This window comes from Cupressus sempervirens, chromosome 7 (assembly GCF_028749045.1).
Source record: "Cupressus sempervirens isolate cs-2001-9-10 chromosome 7, ASM2874904v1, whole genome shotgun sequence".
Classification (NCBI taxonomy): domain Eukaryota; kingdom Viridiplantae; phylum Streptophyta; class Pinopsida; order Cupressales; family Cupressaceae; genus Cupressus; species Cupressus sempervirens.
The window spans coordinates 811,798,193-811,814,716 of NC_143124.1; positions in this window are offsets into that span (position 1 = coordinate 811,798,193).

Genomic DNA, 16,524 nt, shown 5'->3' on the forward strand with positions numbered 1-16,524 from the left:
TTACAAGATTCCAGCTCTTTCAAAATGTTATATATATAATTAAGAGCAAATATTTAATGAATGTCTGTATGAAAGTCATACCCATGCAGTGAAGATGCCTTGAAAAATAGTCAATTTAAAAATCGCCTAAATGTTCACTGGGGCATTGCTAGAGCAAGTCAATGCTAGTTAGAGTGATTACTAGTTGATTTTGTGTAAAGTTTTGGTCAGTTATTTTTCACCATGTGCATACATTTTTTTTGGTTCTTCAATGAAATTTGTTATCACAGCCAACAAAAAGTGATTTGCTAAGGGCATGCACATACAAGCCTTGTTTTAAATTAAATGTACTTCATTTGAGCTGTATTTCTTGACCTGGATTTCAGTGTGCTTACAGTTATCATGATGGTTGTCTTGGAATACATGCTAGTTTATAAATGAGGCATATTGGAAAAAATTAGGCTCAAAGTTTCTGGTTGATAATGGAAAAACTTCGGAGTATAGAAGTCACTATTGTATTTATGGGGAATGTAATGCCTCTGTTGTTTTTTAAATTATTACGGACTAGCTGATTTGTGACATCTGATATTTTTATTATCTCTAGCGCAAAAGTATTCATGTATGCAGTCAGCTGTTGTGCATACCACAATAAGTTGCTTTCTTTCCCAGTTTAGTACAGTGAAAATGAATGCGTGATCTGGTATCATGGCAGGACAATTTTTTGTTTGCTGCTGCTGTTGGTGCTAGAAATGATGTAATGACAGTAAATCTGTTTAAAAAAACATTGGAATTAGCTTCGTAAAGGTTGTATGAAAACCGAACCTTCGTTCTGGAAGATCTTTGGAGTAGTGCCCATGTTGAAAATAAAATAGGATTACAATTGAATTCTGTCTCAAAGAAATGCTTTGTTGAAAAGAAGAGTGTTCCACACCCTTGATATTTCTTGCATCGAAAGGATGATAAAAAATTTCAATGGTAGTCCCTTAGAAGTGATTTTTTTCAGTCTACTAGTTTAAAATCTTAATGGCAATCCCTTAGAACTGATTTTTTTTTAGAGTCTACTAGTTGATATTAATCTTTAGTTCCTTATAGTCCATTTTCGAGATCCCTCTTGATTATTGCCTCTGGACTCCTTAGAATTCATAAATTGTTATTCTCTTTCTTCTAGTTAAAAATTCAGTTTGCCAGTTTCTGACTTTGTCACTGCTAAACCCTTACCATTCTGTTTTTAGTAAATAACCTCATGACGTATGAAGTTTCTACTATTGTCTCTATAAATATACACCTCTCAATTTAAGCTTTGTATATCTCTAATTACAGTGATAGCACAATCTCTATTATGCAAAGGGGTATATTTCTACATTTGCTTCCATACCTTGCAAGGTGTATGCTGATATATACGTCTGATTAACTTTCTCAATCACTCAGTTGATGCTAATCTTATGGTGGATTACTTATTGGGGATTAATTAGAAGTGGGACAGCAAGCAGGAGGAAGTCAGATGCTTTGAAGACAAAAGCTTCAAGCAAGGAGAATGCCTCCCATTGACAGTTAACTATTGTCGAGGGAGCTTTAAATAATGTAATGTAAATACTAAATGGGCCCAAGGACTATTTGTTAAGCAGTGATGAATGCTAGGTTGGTACAAGACCTAGGACTGACAGGAGGAATTTTTTATTGATAGAAATTTATAGAAGGGAAAAGAGTTCTCTGAAGAGGATTCTTAATCTCCTTTACTGAAGACATTGTGTTTGTTTTATGTCTAAGATTATTTCATTTGTGTGGCTCTGTGAGGTCTGTTCTGATATTTCTATGATTTAGCAACTCTGCACACTGTTTTTGACAATGGTGTATCACTGTGTAGTGTGTCTTATGATGCCATAAGGTGGGATGGTGAGTCTTTGACTGCCCTTGGATCCTGATTTGTTTTAACTTTTTTATCATTATATTGTGGCTACATTTGCCACAACCATAGTCATTTTATGGCTGCTGATATCATTTTGACATTTGTTGACTTAGAGATCCATGGTATCATTCACATGAAGATGCATGGGTTATTACAGAGGGCATCAGAGTGTAGGAAATTGTGAGGAAGCTCAAACAAGTAGTTGTTGAATATTTTATCTTAACCTGCAGTTGCTTATGTATATGAAGGTTATTATCTTGTGGAATTCATAATGCACTTTATCAATTCCAATATTCTATCAGTATAGATAAGGTACATGGGTAAAAGAGAAAATTGGCAAGATTAGTTATAGTTGAGGAGAGTGGAAATAAAAATCAAATTTGTTGAAACTGTTAAATCAAGATACTATACACAACAGTAAAACGACTGTAAAATGGTAAGGCCCAGGAAGAGAACTGAGAAAAGTCACAGCTCCACAGTTTGATGGTAAAACAAGTAGGTTATAGTAGAATCAAGTTTCTTGGAGATAGAAAGGTATTTTCTTTGAGTGATGTTTCAGTATATAATTCAGATTTGCAGTTTACCATTTGATTGGTCAGCTCCTCTCTTCTGTAACTTAATAAAGAATTTATTCTACAGTAACTATGGTACACAAAATTCAAATTTACAGCATCTGATGGAGAATTATGGGTAACAATCTGTGTATTGGGAGGTAATTTTGATAAATAATTGGGTTAATTGGGAGATTCATGTAGGTGCAAAAAAAATAAAGATCCATTAAATGTAAGAAAAAGGAAGGGAAAGGATAATAATTGTAAAAGCTTACTAGTGTGAGGAGTCATGGAAGGTAGATTTGTCAGTTGGGAAGATCACTTTGTAAAGCAAATGCTTTCTGAGTGTTGTGTTGGTTTCAATAAGACAGTACATGTGATTTTATGTGATGCATTTGGTTTCAATGGATTGTTTATTTATTATGGGGTGCGCTATCATCTTGTTAAGGCTATAAGGTTTATTTGGATGGCTCTTTTATTTCTGACAACACTAGAAACGTATATTTTTCTCAAGCAAATCTCTTCCATGTTAGCAAATCAATATTTGAGGAATGTGATGATGGATTTATGTATTATGGGGCACCTAAATTGGATAGGGATTATGATTGTATTGTAGACTGACTGCTAAATAGCAACCCAGTTATATAATATGACACCATTGGAGCTGGTAGAAATTATAATAGGCAGATTTTGTATGCAATGTTGAAAGTCACTGTACAGTTTTTATTTGGTCTTCTGACTACTCCAGTGGGTAGAGGTTGTTTGACTATGCAGCTTTGGGAATTGGTTGACAAGGGCATTATCTATCTAATGTGGTATACAGTATACCTACTATGGGGAATCTAGTGCTGTCTGCTCCTAGGGAGAAAAGGAAAGGAAAGGTGTTTTATAGTCCTCAATCCCAGCTGATCAGTTCTTGGGCCCGTAAAGAGCGTCCTGCATTTGCATTCTGTCATTTCTTATTTTGAACCAAGCTAGACTTGGGTTATGATATTTTTTTGTGACCGATCATATGTTATAATTTTGTGTTGGCATTTTTATGATGCACCTAGTTACAATATATTCTTTTGATCGCACAGCTGATGTTGATAGTGGGTTTATTTGTTTATGAACTTGTGAAATTCGGAATTTGCTCAAACCCTCTTTTGAAAAATTGGTATTTTACTTGTTGGGAGAGATTTTGTTACCAGATTTTAGTGGGTATTGGCTCATTGGAATTGTGCTGGAATTGCTTTGTTTTGTTGGCGACCTCTTTGGCTTTTGCAGACTGTTTGTTTCTCTTTGTTTTGTTTTCCTCTACATACTGAAATAGGAAACTATTGCCGTTGAGTTTTCTCATTGCTTTGTGCTTATTGCCATTGTTTTATTTTGTGCTTCGTTGTAGCAATGAGAGGAGCTTATCTAGTGTTTGAGTAGTGGGGTGGAGTGGCTCCCCATGGCGAATTGGGACATAGGGCTTGCCAGGGTAACCCTTGGGGTGTTGATAATAAGAGTGACAACTAAACAAATGAAGGGGAATAACATAATAACAAAATATAAGGTACACCTTTAGCTTGGCCGTGGCCATGCATGAATGTTGATTGAAGGCTCAATAGGGATTCCTTAATGAGAGGACTTCTTGAAGTTGCATGGGCCATTTGTTAGCAGAAATGCTGATTATATTTCTATGGGGGACTATATTAGCATTGCTGAAGACATGATTCAAAGCTTATGTGTTGCATTCGAGACTATGTTTATCATTGACATCAACATACTGGTTATTCTGTGAAGATAAAGAGTTACAAAGGTAAAAGTGTTTGGTGCAATTTGAGGATTGAAGATCAGCTTAAATGTGCACTTGAGGTTATGTTCTACTGTATGTTTGAATGCTATAGCTAAGAACACATACAAAAATATGAAGACTAGACATAAGTATGAAGACGACGTTTAGACAACATTTACGAGGGGGTATTGTTGTTTTCATTCTATCTCCTCATCGAGTTGGAATTGGCTTAAGCGTATTGAGACAGAGTTTAAAGACATGTTAGAGATGCCTTGGTTCAGAGGGCATAGTCAAAAGATCATTGAGTGAAAAGTCTTGAAGATTGTGTGCCGACAATTTGCTTGTAATCTTGAAAAGATGTAAAATTATGATGTAACATGTATTGTAATATCTTAAGATGGTCCTATGTTATTATTGTAAATTGGTGAAGTCTCAAGGTTGACTCAATGGTTATTCTTTAGGACTTGGTATTAGGGAAATATTATTTCCTTGTGGTAGTGTGATTTGTGGTTTTGATTAATGAGATCGTTGTGTGAACTTCAATGTGAATATCTTTTGATCAAAACAAAGATTGGTGCGGTTGATGCATGGTGAGCTTAAAAGGAATTGATTTGGCTAGATAAGTTGCTAGTTGAACAATTGTTATGTGATACTTGTATTATTCATGAAGAATAATACTATGGCTATTTGGATAGTGGGTTTAGTTGTCCTCCTATCATCTCCTCAAAGGGTTGACACAACTCCTAACAGGATTGAAATCTCTTAACATGGATTCAAAGTCTCCTAATAGGGACTCATATGTACATATGGTATTTCATTGACTCCTAACAAGGTCCATCTTTTCACAAGGAACTTCAATATTAATACATCATCTTGTGGACATCATTCTCACTGGGGTACATATTTCATAAAAGATAGTCTGAAGTTTGATAATGTTAACTATGATAGCTGGAAAGAAAAGATGAAGACACACATGCTATGCATGGGTTTAGAATTTTGGACGGTTACTACAAAGACTATAGCTGTGATTGAAGAAGACAAGCTTGAAGGTTGCGAGGAAACATAGAAAGATCTATTCATGCAAAATATGCTTGCTAGACAAGCATTGTTATCAGCTCTTCCTAAAATTGAATATGGAGAGGTAAAATCTTTAAGACTTGCTAATGAGATTTGGAAAGCTTTACAAAGTACATTTGATGGTGATAAACATGCTAAGGAGGCTAGATTACAGAGTTGGATATGTTCATTTCAAGATGCTAAGATGTTGGGAAGATGGAACTATAAGAGGATATTTTGCTAGAATATTAGAGATTGTCATAGGAATAAAGAATTGTGGAGGAGAACAATCAGAAGATGAAGTTGTATGGAAAATATTGAACACATTGACACCTGCTTATAAACAAACATCACAAATGGTTGAACAAGTTATTCCTTGCCCACCTAACTTTACAAGAGAGACTCTTCTTGCAAGATTGTAGACATCTTAAATGTGGATGAAACAAAGTGGAGAATTGCCTAGAGTAGAGACTATTTTTAGTGTATAAAAAAGACATACCTATGTTGACAAGAAGTGCAAGCACAAGTGGAGAATTGCCTAGAGTAGAGATTGTTTTTAGTGTACAAGAAGACATACCTATGTGGACAAGAAGTGCAAGTACAAGTGGAGACTATGCTAGTAGCAACCAAACAAAAGATTGAAGGACTTGCCTTGCTTATGAAGATCAAACCTAAAGGTAACAAAATTCTTGTTTTCTGGACATGTAAAAAATTTGGTTATTATTCTTCTAAATGTCCTAAAAGAGAAGAAGTTTAAGCCTAGAAAGCCCTATAAATCAAGTGTACATAAGGATTGCTTTGATGTTAATGAGGACGGTGAATTTGATATCAAAATGGCAGAGATATTGAATGATAGTGATGATGAGGATGATGAAATTGGATTTGTTGCTATTAAAGAAGAGAGCCTTGAAAAAAAAGAAATAAAAGAAGAAAGAGCATTAGTATCACAAATTGAAAAGAAAAAGGTTGATTGGAATATGGATAGTGGTTGTTCCCATCATATGATAGGAGACATGAACAAATTTGTTGATTTCAATAGTTATGATAGTGGAATAGTTGGAAATAATGCAACATGCCACATAAAAGGAAAAAGATCTATTACACTTGATGGAAAGACTTACACTAAAGATGTTTATTTTGTAGATGGTTTTAAACATAATCTTTTGAGTGTTGGACAACTTGTTGATACGAGATATTAGTTGTAGTTCATAAAGAAAACTTGTATTATCAAGGATAATAACGGCACATTGATTGGCACTGATACACGAAAAAGAGGTAATGTATTTCAGTTGAATCTTACTAAAATGACATGTTTAGTTGCTAAGGTGGATGACAGTTGGTTATGACATAAGAGATTTTGTCATATCAACTTTGATAATATTGTTAAGATTAGTACTACATTTGCAATTAGAGACTTGCCTAAGATTATGAAGTCTACTAACATGATGTGCATAGAATGTGTTGGCAAAACATTAAAAAAAAGTTCTTTTCCAAGCAAAAGGTTTACTACTTCAGCAAAGTTGGAGATTGTTCATAGAGATTTGAGTTGCCCAAAAAGGATTAGAGCATTCTATGGTGAAAGGTATTTTATACTACTTATTGTTGATTTCACTAGAATGATGTGGGTTGCATTTCTTAGAGACAAATATGAAGTTTTTGAAAAATTCAAGATATTTAAGAGTAGAGTTGAGAATGAATCTAGTTTGAAGATTAAATACTTGAGATCTGATAGAGGAGGAGAATTCATTTCAAATGAGTTTAACATTTTTTGTGAAGATAATGGTATAAAGAGAGAACTTTCAGCCCTTAAGACATCAGAATAGAATGAGATAGCAAAAAGAAGAAACGAATTAATGACTGAAGCAACAAGAGCACATATGCTAGAAAACAATGTATCACATATCTTTTGGAGAGAAACAATAAATACAACATTATATACTATGAATATAGTGCAGATCAGACAAGGCACTGGTAAGACCTCTTATGAACTTTGGTTTGGACATGCACCTACTTTGAACTACTTTAGAATCTTTGGAAGTAAATGTTATTTTAAAAGAGATGATATTGGAAAGTTTGATTCTTGAAGTGATGAAGGAATGCTTCTTGGATATTCGTTGAAAAACAAAGCATATAGACATTTTAATCAGAGATTGAAGACTGTTGTTGAAAGTGTTAATGTGAGAGTTGATGAAAAGTTTAGAATTCAAGAAAGGGTACTTGATTATAATTCGATGAGGAAATTAATCAAAGACTAGGAATAATATGTTGAGCAGGAACTATTTTATGAAACTCACACTGATTTGTAGACTAAATTAGAAAGAGAAAAACATAGAGAAAAACCTAGACTAGAACTTAGATAAGATAAGATAATATTAATGTCCAACAAGAGACCACAACACGGGTCTATGGGATTGGGAGCTTACAACCAAGAAGATAGGACCAAACAAAACACCAAATGATGTAGACAAAAGAGCAAGTACAAACCTAAAATAGAAGATGAAGAAGAGAGCAAGAGTCATCCCGAATGAGATTAGGGATCCTTCCTTGAAGAGAAGAAGGACAACAATGAATGAGATGGATGGGGGCGACCAGAGGCTCTATTTTGTCATTAAGTGCTATTGCAGGAGTGTCATTGGCGAGGAGGAACACTACGGGGTTTCACTGATCTAGAGTGGCCGGTGTCATGGAAACTATATGGTCTCTTCGTACCTTGGGTAGGAGATAACGGTGAAAAGAAGGTCATGATAAATTGTACCTGGGTCTGACCCATGGGGAAAGATAGCTGCAAAGTGTGGTCACAAAGCTATATGGATTCAAGAAGAGAGTACAAGGCAACAAGGATCTATGTACTTGATGAAATATGAGAAGGAACTGCACTCTCTAAACAAACAATAGAATCTCCCTCTGATCTCGCAGTATATGGGGCATCTGAAAAGGAAATGGGTCTCAGATTCTACGTCTGCCATGGTACAAAGTCTACAAACCCAATCCAGAGTTGGCGAGAGCTCACCCTGAAGGAGCCAAGAGAGATACATAGGGCATGGGTCTACTATCTATGCAAGTAGTCAAGGCGACAAATGATCTCATCTCGAATATCGAAGGAGTGTTTGGCATAGAATGCCATCCTCGGGCGTAAACCCCCTAAAGGATCCACCCAGGTCCAGATAATATAATCTTTGTAGATGTCAAGTCTAACATATCTGTTTAGTGAGAACTGGTAGGGAGGGAGATGGTTGATGTTTATCTCAACTGATCTCAGTAGGATGGTAGCTTGAGCATACCAATAGCGGGCCCTAGAGGCGGGATTAGAGTCTATAATAGCAACTGAGGAGCAGTATGCCAAATGAGGGGGAAGCCTATGGCTGACCAAATTCTATTTAATAATTATTTGTAAAAATTATTTAATAATGATTTTTGCATTTTTATTTATTTAAAAAATGACAACAAAGGTCATTTTGTCGGCTAGTTAGCCATTGGCCAGTGAGGGTATCTATGTCGATCGTCAGCAGAGTCCGCAAAGCCACGAAAGTGGTGGAGGAACTAGATCAAGTAAAAAATGGTTGTCAATCTGAAAGGGTGGGCACCAAACTCAGCCAAAATAACACTGTGCATGGTGGATCTCTAGCATCAGATCATCCGACAAAGGAGAAAAATCTAGATACATTCGATTGAGGCCCAATCTAAGTCTAAAAGGGAAGACTCCTATACCACCGAACCATAGAGCATTGTTGGTCTGACTAAGGAATCCATGAGGGATAACTTAGTCGAGGTGTTCTAGAGGTTATGTGTAAAACATTGTCTCTCAAGCATGGCAAGGGAACCCAACGCTTTGCAAATCCGAGGTTGAATGGCTGATCACAAGCTGAAATGAGGCCCAAAAAACTTAACCCCAAGGTATGTGTAAGATGAAGCAATCTCAACTTCCCAACCCTGTGGAAATAGAGATGTGAGGTCTTTAGACGATTAAAGACCATAACACGGGTCTTCTCAAGGTTCACAACCAACTGTCTCAAGTCAGAAAAAGATGCAAGTCTATCAAGGAGCCTTTGAAGCCCCTCGGTAGAAAAAGCTAAAAGAGCCACATGTCAGCAAAAAGGACGAAGATCAATACCTAGTGTAGATGGCAGTTGTCACCCGAGGATGAGAAGTCACTAAGAAAGGCCTCAAGCTCGTCAATGTAGATCCTGAACAAGGTGGGTGAGAGTGGTCAACCCTGCTTCACCCCAATAGCGCTCTAGATAGGATCGAAGAGGACCTCGAGGGTGCTGAGTCTACCAACCACCTTCTCCTATAACCTCATGATCACTGTCAGTAAGATCTCGAAAATACCAATATCTATAAGCCTCTGAGAAAGGGTTGTATGAGGGATGGAGTCAGAAGCCTTACAAAAGTCTACAAAACAACAATAGACTTTCGTCTTGCGGTGGCATGTCTCTTCAATAATAGCTCACAGTGTGAAAATCTGGTCCATGGTCTAGTAGTTTGCCCAAAATCCTGCCTAACCCTTGGCCCTGCACCTGCTCATGTCAAGCTCTCTAGATAATATGGTATTCAAATTTATGGCATAGAGTTTGGCAAAAATCTGAATTGAACAAGTGGCATCTAACGTAAAAGTGGCAAAGAATCACCCACCCAAACAAATCATTGGGAGTAAGGACAAAGGAGCTATAACAGAGAACAAGGTACATGAAGAACTATATTCAATTTCTCAAGTTGAATGAGTGCTGATGAAGCTTTTAAATATGATTATTGAATAAAAGCTATGAAAGAGGAATTAGATCAGATTGAAAAGAACAAAACTTGGGAATTGGTTCTTAGATCTAAAGATAAGAATGTTATTGGAGTTAAATGGGTATTTAGAAACAAGATAAGTGAACAAGGTGAAGTTGTGAGAAACAAAGTGTGGTTGGTATGCAAAGGATATTCACATGAAGAATTGATTTTGAAGAAACCTTTGCTAGACTAGAGGTAGTAAGAATGCTTTTGTCATATGCAACTAAAAATAACTTTAAAGTTTATCAAATGAATGTCAAATCAACTTTTCTAAATGGAGAACTAGAAGAAGAGTTATACATTGAATAGTATGATGGTTTTCTTTTGACAAATAAAAAAGATATGGTTTGCAGATTGAAAAAGACATGGTGTAGATTGAACAAACACTTAGCCTGGTATGCGAGATTGGATAAACACTTGACAACTTTGGGATTTGTGAAACGTAATATTGATAGTAACTTGTATTTGAGAAAGAATGATAAAGGCTTACTGTTTTTTGTATTATTTCTAGATGACATTATTTTTGGATGTAATGATGAAGCAAGTGAGACATTTTAAGAAGAAATGAAGAAAGAATGTGAGATGAGTATGATTGGAGAGATGAAATACTTATTGGGATTGCAGATTGTACAGAATGAAGATTACATTTTCATATCACAAGCTAAGTATCTTAAATATTTGTTGAAAAAAATTGGATTGAAAAGTTGTAAACATATTGGAACACCTATGGTAACTGGATGTAAGTTACCTAGCAAAGACGAATCCCCTAGTGTTGAACCAAAAAAAATATAGATCTATGATTAGTGGATTGTAGTATCTGGCTCATACTAGATGTGATATATCTAATATAGTTGGAATTGTGGCAAGATTTCAGGAAAATCCTAAAGAGACTATAATGTCCCCATCTTTTTAGCAACTAAGTGGAGTTCTTAGCCTTCACGTTCTCCAAAGGATAAGTGGAGAAATAAGGGGAAATTGATTAAATTAATTTCTTGTAAAGTCGTTAAATAAATTAAAATTAAAAGGTGACTTTATATTTAATTAATTATTGTATTACAAGGGAGAAGCTTCTAGGGAGTGCATTAATTATTGAGGGGGAAGCCTCTAGTAATTTAATTTTCTAGAAGCACAATTAATTATTGTATTGTAAGGGAAGAGTTTCTAGAGAGTGCATTAATTATTGGAAGGGGGAAGCTTCTAGTAAATGAAATTAATTAATATTTTATTTCCTTCTAGAAGGGTGAAGGAAAAGTATAAATAGAGGTGGGAGCTTCATTGTTTAGCATCAGATGATGGTGAGTTGCATTTGATAAGAGTTTGGAGGTGTGAGTTATAGATTCGTTCTTGGCATTAGAGGACATCTATCCTCTCTTGTGACATTATAGACGTCATTCCCTTAGAGTTTGGCCTTTGGAATTCATTGCTATGTATTTGATTTTATTAGTTTGAGAACTAATATTATTGCAGTGGTTCAATTTTCAGTTGCATAAATTCCTTCTTGTTCATGTTATGTGGTTTTAAATCTATGCAAAGACATTAAAATCACTATTAACAGTTGGTTTAGTTCTTGGGCATTTCCAGGGTGCCCATTATAGTGGTATCAGAGCTTGCCTGCAAAGTGTTTCGTGAAGTTATAACCAGTAGGTTCCCATTACAATGGTATCAGAGCTTGCTTGCAAAGTGTTTCATGAGGGTATAATTGGTAGGTGCCCATTACAGTGGTACCAAAGCTATAAGTCCTTCCATCTTGTGGAGGTCTTATAGGGAATTTGAAACAACATTTATGTTTGAGCATGTGACAGAGGTTTTATAATTTCTGCAATACCAGAGCAAGACAAAGTAGGAGTTTAGACTTGCACAGCGAACGATCTAGTTCATCCGTGCAGAGAGACATACAATCCAGTCATACAGACACAAAGGATATATTCTTTAAACAAGACAATAGTATGGGTGACCGAGATGATAGGGATACAAGACTAAGTGGAGGCAGGAATTCTCATCCAAATCAAGAAAATGTAATGTTCAAGTTACTGGATACATTAGAGGAGGGGCAGCGTATGAAACATGAGCAAAATAGGTGAATGGATATGATGTTGCAGCTCATGGCTAGACAGATGGGCATCCATATTAATCCAGGTGATGCCAACAATGGAAATAATAACAATGGGAGAAACAACAACAATAGGGGCAATGATAATGGAGGCCGAGGCAACAACAATGGTCCTGAGAATAACATTAATAATGGACATGGTAGCAACGGGAATGAGGTTGATAACTATAGACATGTTGCACGCCCAGCTCAAATAGCAAGCTTGAGACCTCTTCTACCCACCTTCCCACCCAGAGATCCAGTTCAACTAGTTGATGAACTGTAGATTATGAAGTTACAGGAACAGTTCAGGAGGGATTGGGAGGTTAGTGGACCGAAGTTTTAGGCAGATATTTTCCTTAGAGATTATATGGACTTGAGGATGAGACACATGCCTAGATCAAGAGGAAGAACTCAAAACCTTGAGCTGAGAAAGAAAGTTGGGAAACTTTCTTTACCTTATTATGATGTTTCAGAAGATGACTGCACGAGCTTGGATGCAGAAGATAGATACATACTTGCAGCTGAATCCTATGCCTGAGGAGGAGGCTATAAAGCATGCGGCTATTCACTTGGATAGACTGGCGCATGAGTGGTGGCACCATGGCATGGTAACCTTGGGACATAATTAGATCACATCTTACGAGGAGTTCACTGAGAAGCTCATAGAGAGATTTGATACCAGGGATCCTATATTACAGTTTAAGGAGTTGGCACAACTCAAGCAATGGGGATCAGTTAAGACGTATATCAGTGAATTTCAGAGATTAGTTGTGTTGGTCATAAATATTTTAGAGAGGAGGTTAGTAGTGTTGTTTATGGATGGACTCTCAAATCCCTTGCAAGGTTGGGTCAAGGGGCATGACCCAGCTATGCTACATGAGGCCACTAAAAAGGCTCATGACTTAGCATCTTCTTCTAGGATCAAATTTCAACATAGGGATTCTTATATGAAAAAGGACAAGGAGAAGGACAAAAAAATTTTCACAAGGATGCTCAGCCAAAAAGAGATAAGTTGGATAATGACACCTTGAATGATTTGAGAAAGAAGAAGCTATGTTAGATTTATCTCATAAGTGTCCTCTCAAGGCTAAGGCAAATCAAATGGAGTATTTCTCAGCAGAGGAGTCATAGTCAGAGATGGAGGATTAACACTTTCATTCAGATGAGGATAGCACTACAAAGGAGAGCAACATTCCTAAGGATGAGAAGTCATTAGCACGATTAAGGGGGGCTCAAAACGAAATCACATTTAAGGTCAGGGGTACTATCCAAAGGTAGAAAGTGTTCTCACTCATTGACACTAGGGCTACAAATAATTTCATAGATGCACAATGGGTAGCCAAGAGAGGTCTACAAATCGAGGAGCATGTCGAGTTTAGAGTCATGGTAGCTAATGGTGACAAACTATTATGCACTTGGAAGATATCTAATCTTCACATTAGGGTTGGAGATGACTATGAGATGGAGGATGAGTTCTATGTGGTAGACATGGGAGACTATGATGTTATCCTCGGTATGACATGGATGGCCTCGCTAGTTGAGTTCACACTCAACCTAACAAAATTGGAGACAAGGTTTCAACATGAGGGGAGAATTGTTGTACCTAGAGCACTTTTAGATGGGAGTTGCAGAGCAATTTCCCTGAGGAGAATGTAGAGACTCTTTCAACATGATGACATAGATTGGGCAACAAAATGTTTGACTATGCCAGCTTCACAGGAGCCACAAGTGAAGAGTCATCCACCAGATATCTAGGAGATACCTGACAGGCACACTAAAGTATTTGGCAAGATTCCACATGGGTTCCTCTTGACAATGGGATAGAGCATGTTATTGAGCTCGACGAGGGAGCCAAACTAGTTATGATTACTCCCTTATTGTCATCCTAAGAAACACAAGGATGAGATAGAGAAGGCAATTAAGGAGTTGTTGGAGATGGGGCATAAAAGGCCTAGTAAGAGTCCCTTTTCTTTAGCAGTAGTGTTGGTAAAGAAGAAGGATGGAACGATGTGCATGTGCATTGATTATAGGGTATTAAATCAGAAGACCATTAAGAACATATATCCCATCCCACGAATAGATGAGTTGATTGATGCGTTACATGGTGCATGCTTTTTTGCAAAGATTGATCTAGGGTCAAGGTATCATCAGATTAGGATGAGGGAGGAGGACATTGAGAAGACAACTTTTCGGTGTCACTATGGCCACTTTGAGTTTTTGGTTATGCCATTTGGGCTAACCAATGCCCCTGCTATGTTCCAGAGTTGCATGAATCAGGTATTTATGGAGAAGCTTAGGAGATTTGTCTTGATTTTCTTTGATGACATTTTTGTCTTTAGTAAGACTTGGGAGGAGCATTTACAACATCTTGAGATGGTGTTGCCCACTTTGGAGAAAGAGTCACTATATGCCAAGGAATCTAAGTACGAGTTTGGGATGACTGAGCTACTATATCTTAGGCATATCATCAGTGTAGATGGAGTTCAGGTAGATCCCGAAAAGATTAGGGCTATTGTTGATTGACCTAATCCTATGAATCTTACACAGCTTAAGGGGTTCCTTGTTCTTTGCAGGTTTTACAAGAGATTTGTTAAGTGATTTTCACAGATTGTTGCACCTTTGACAGACCTTACCAGAAAAGGGGCCTTTGCATGGACAGGGGCAGCTCAGAGAAGCTTCAATCATTTCAAGAAGGTGATGTCATCATGTCCAGTACTAGCTCTACCATATTTCATGAAGCCATTTGAGTTTCATTGTGATGCATTAGGAGATGGGATTGGGGCAGTCTTGATGCAGGAGAAGTATCCCATAGTTTTTGAGAGCAGGAAGCTTCGTGGAGTGGAGAGAGGCTATTCCATCTATGATCGGGAGATGTTGGCTATTATGCATGCATTGGCTAAATTTCGGCCCTACCTAATTGGGGGAAAGTTTGTTATCAAAACTAATCACAGCAACATCAAATACTTCATGAGCCAGTGTGATTTGAATGATATACAATAGAAGTGATTATGAAGTTACAAGCTTATGACTTTGACATTGAGTTTGTCAAAGGTAAGAAGAATGTGGTAGCAGATGCTTTATCCAGGAGACCTCATATTTCTACTCTAGTTGAGATAACATGAGATTGGAGAAATAATATTACAACAGAGTATGTGAGGGACACTTGGGCTTTTGGAGTGATTCCACACACTATACAGGATGATCATTATGTGGTGATGGATAGATTGATTGAGTTCCAGGGTAGGATATATTTGATTCCTTCATCACAGTTTAGGGAGGTAATATTGAAGGCATTTCACGATGCACCTACAACTAGACATCTAGGGGTCTTTAAGACCTACAGGTAGATCCACAAGTAATTCACATGGAAAGGGCTCAAGGATGGTGTTCAGAAGCATGTCAAGGAGTGTGCATTTTATCAACATAATAAGAGAGAACACACATATCTTGTAGGGTTGTTACAACCTTTACCCATTCTGGATAGGAAATGAGAAAGTATTTCTATGGACTTCATCACCGAGTTACCACGAGTACAGGGGAAAGATTGCATCTATGTGATAGTTGACCAACTGAAGAAGTTTTCTCACTTCTTTGCTATTCCATCCACTTACACAATAGCATAGTTGGCTAATCTTTTCTTCAGAGAGATATTTAAGTTACATCGGCTACCTAGTTTTATTGTCAATGATCAGGATAGTAAATTTATGAGTACATTTTGGTAGGAATTGTTCAGGTTGTGTGGTACAGATCTTACAGCTAGCACAAGTTATCATCCATAGACAAATGGGCAGACAGAGATTGTGAATAAATGGATGGAAGGATATCTGAGGAACTATGTGACTACACAACAAAGGGCTTGGGTCAAATGGCTACATATGGGAGAGTACTATTACAACACCACTTATCATATGTTCATCAAGATGACTCCATTCATGGCACTATATGGTTATGAAGCACCTAGTTTCATGGATCTGGTTTGGGGGAATAATAGAGTGCCCAAAGCAAAACACTTCTTGTAGGATAGTCAAGATATTTTGGAAGTGCTTAAGGAGAATATATAGCAAGCCAAAAATCAGTAGAAATTGTATGCTGACCAACACCAGATAGAGCACAGCTTCGAGTTGGGGATATGGTTTACCTGAGGCTACAACCATACATACAGTCATCATTCAAGAAGAGCAGAGTAGAGAAGTTGAAGCCTAAGTTTTATGGCCCCTACAGAGCGATTCACAAGGTGGGTGAGGTTGCTTATGAGATTGAGCTTCCAAAGGGCAGTCAGGTGCATAATGTGTTTCATGTGTCTAGGCTTAAGAAAGCCATCAGTTAGAGAGTTGTGCCTTCTACAGAATTGCCACCATTAGACAAGAAGGGAAAGCTTGTATTGATTCTTGAGGCTATTCTAGAT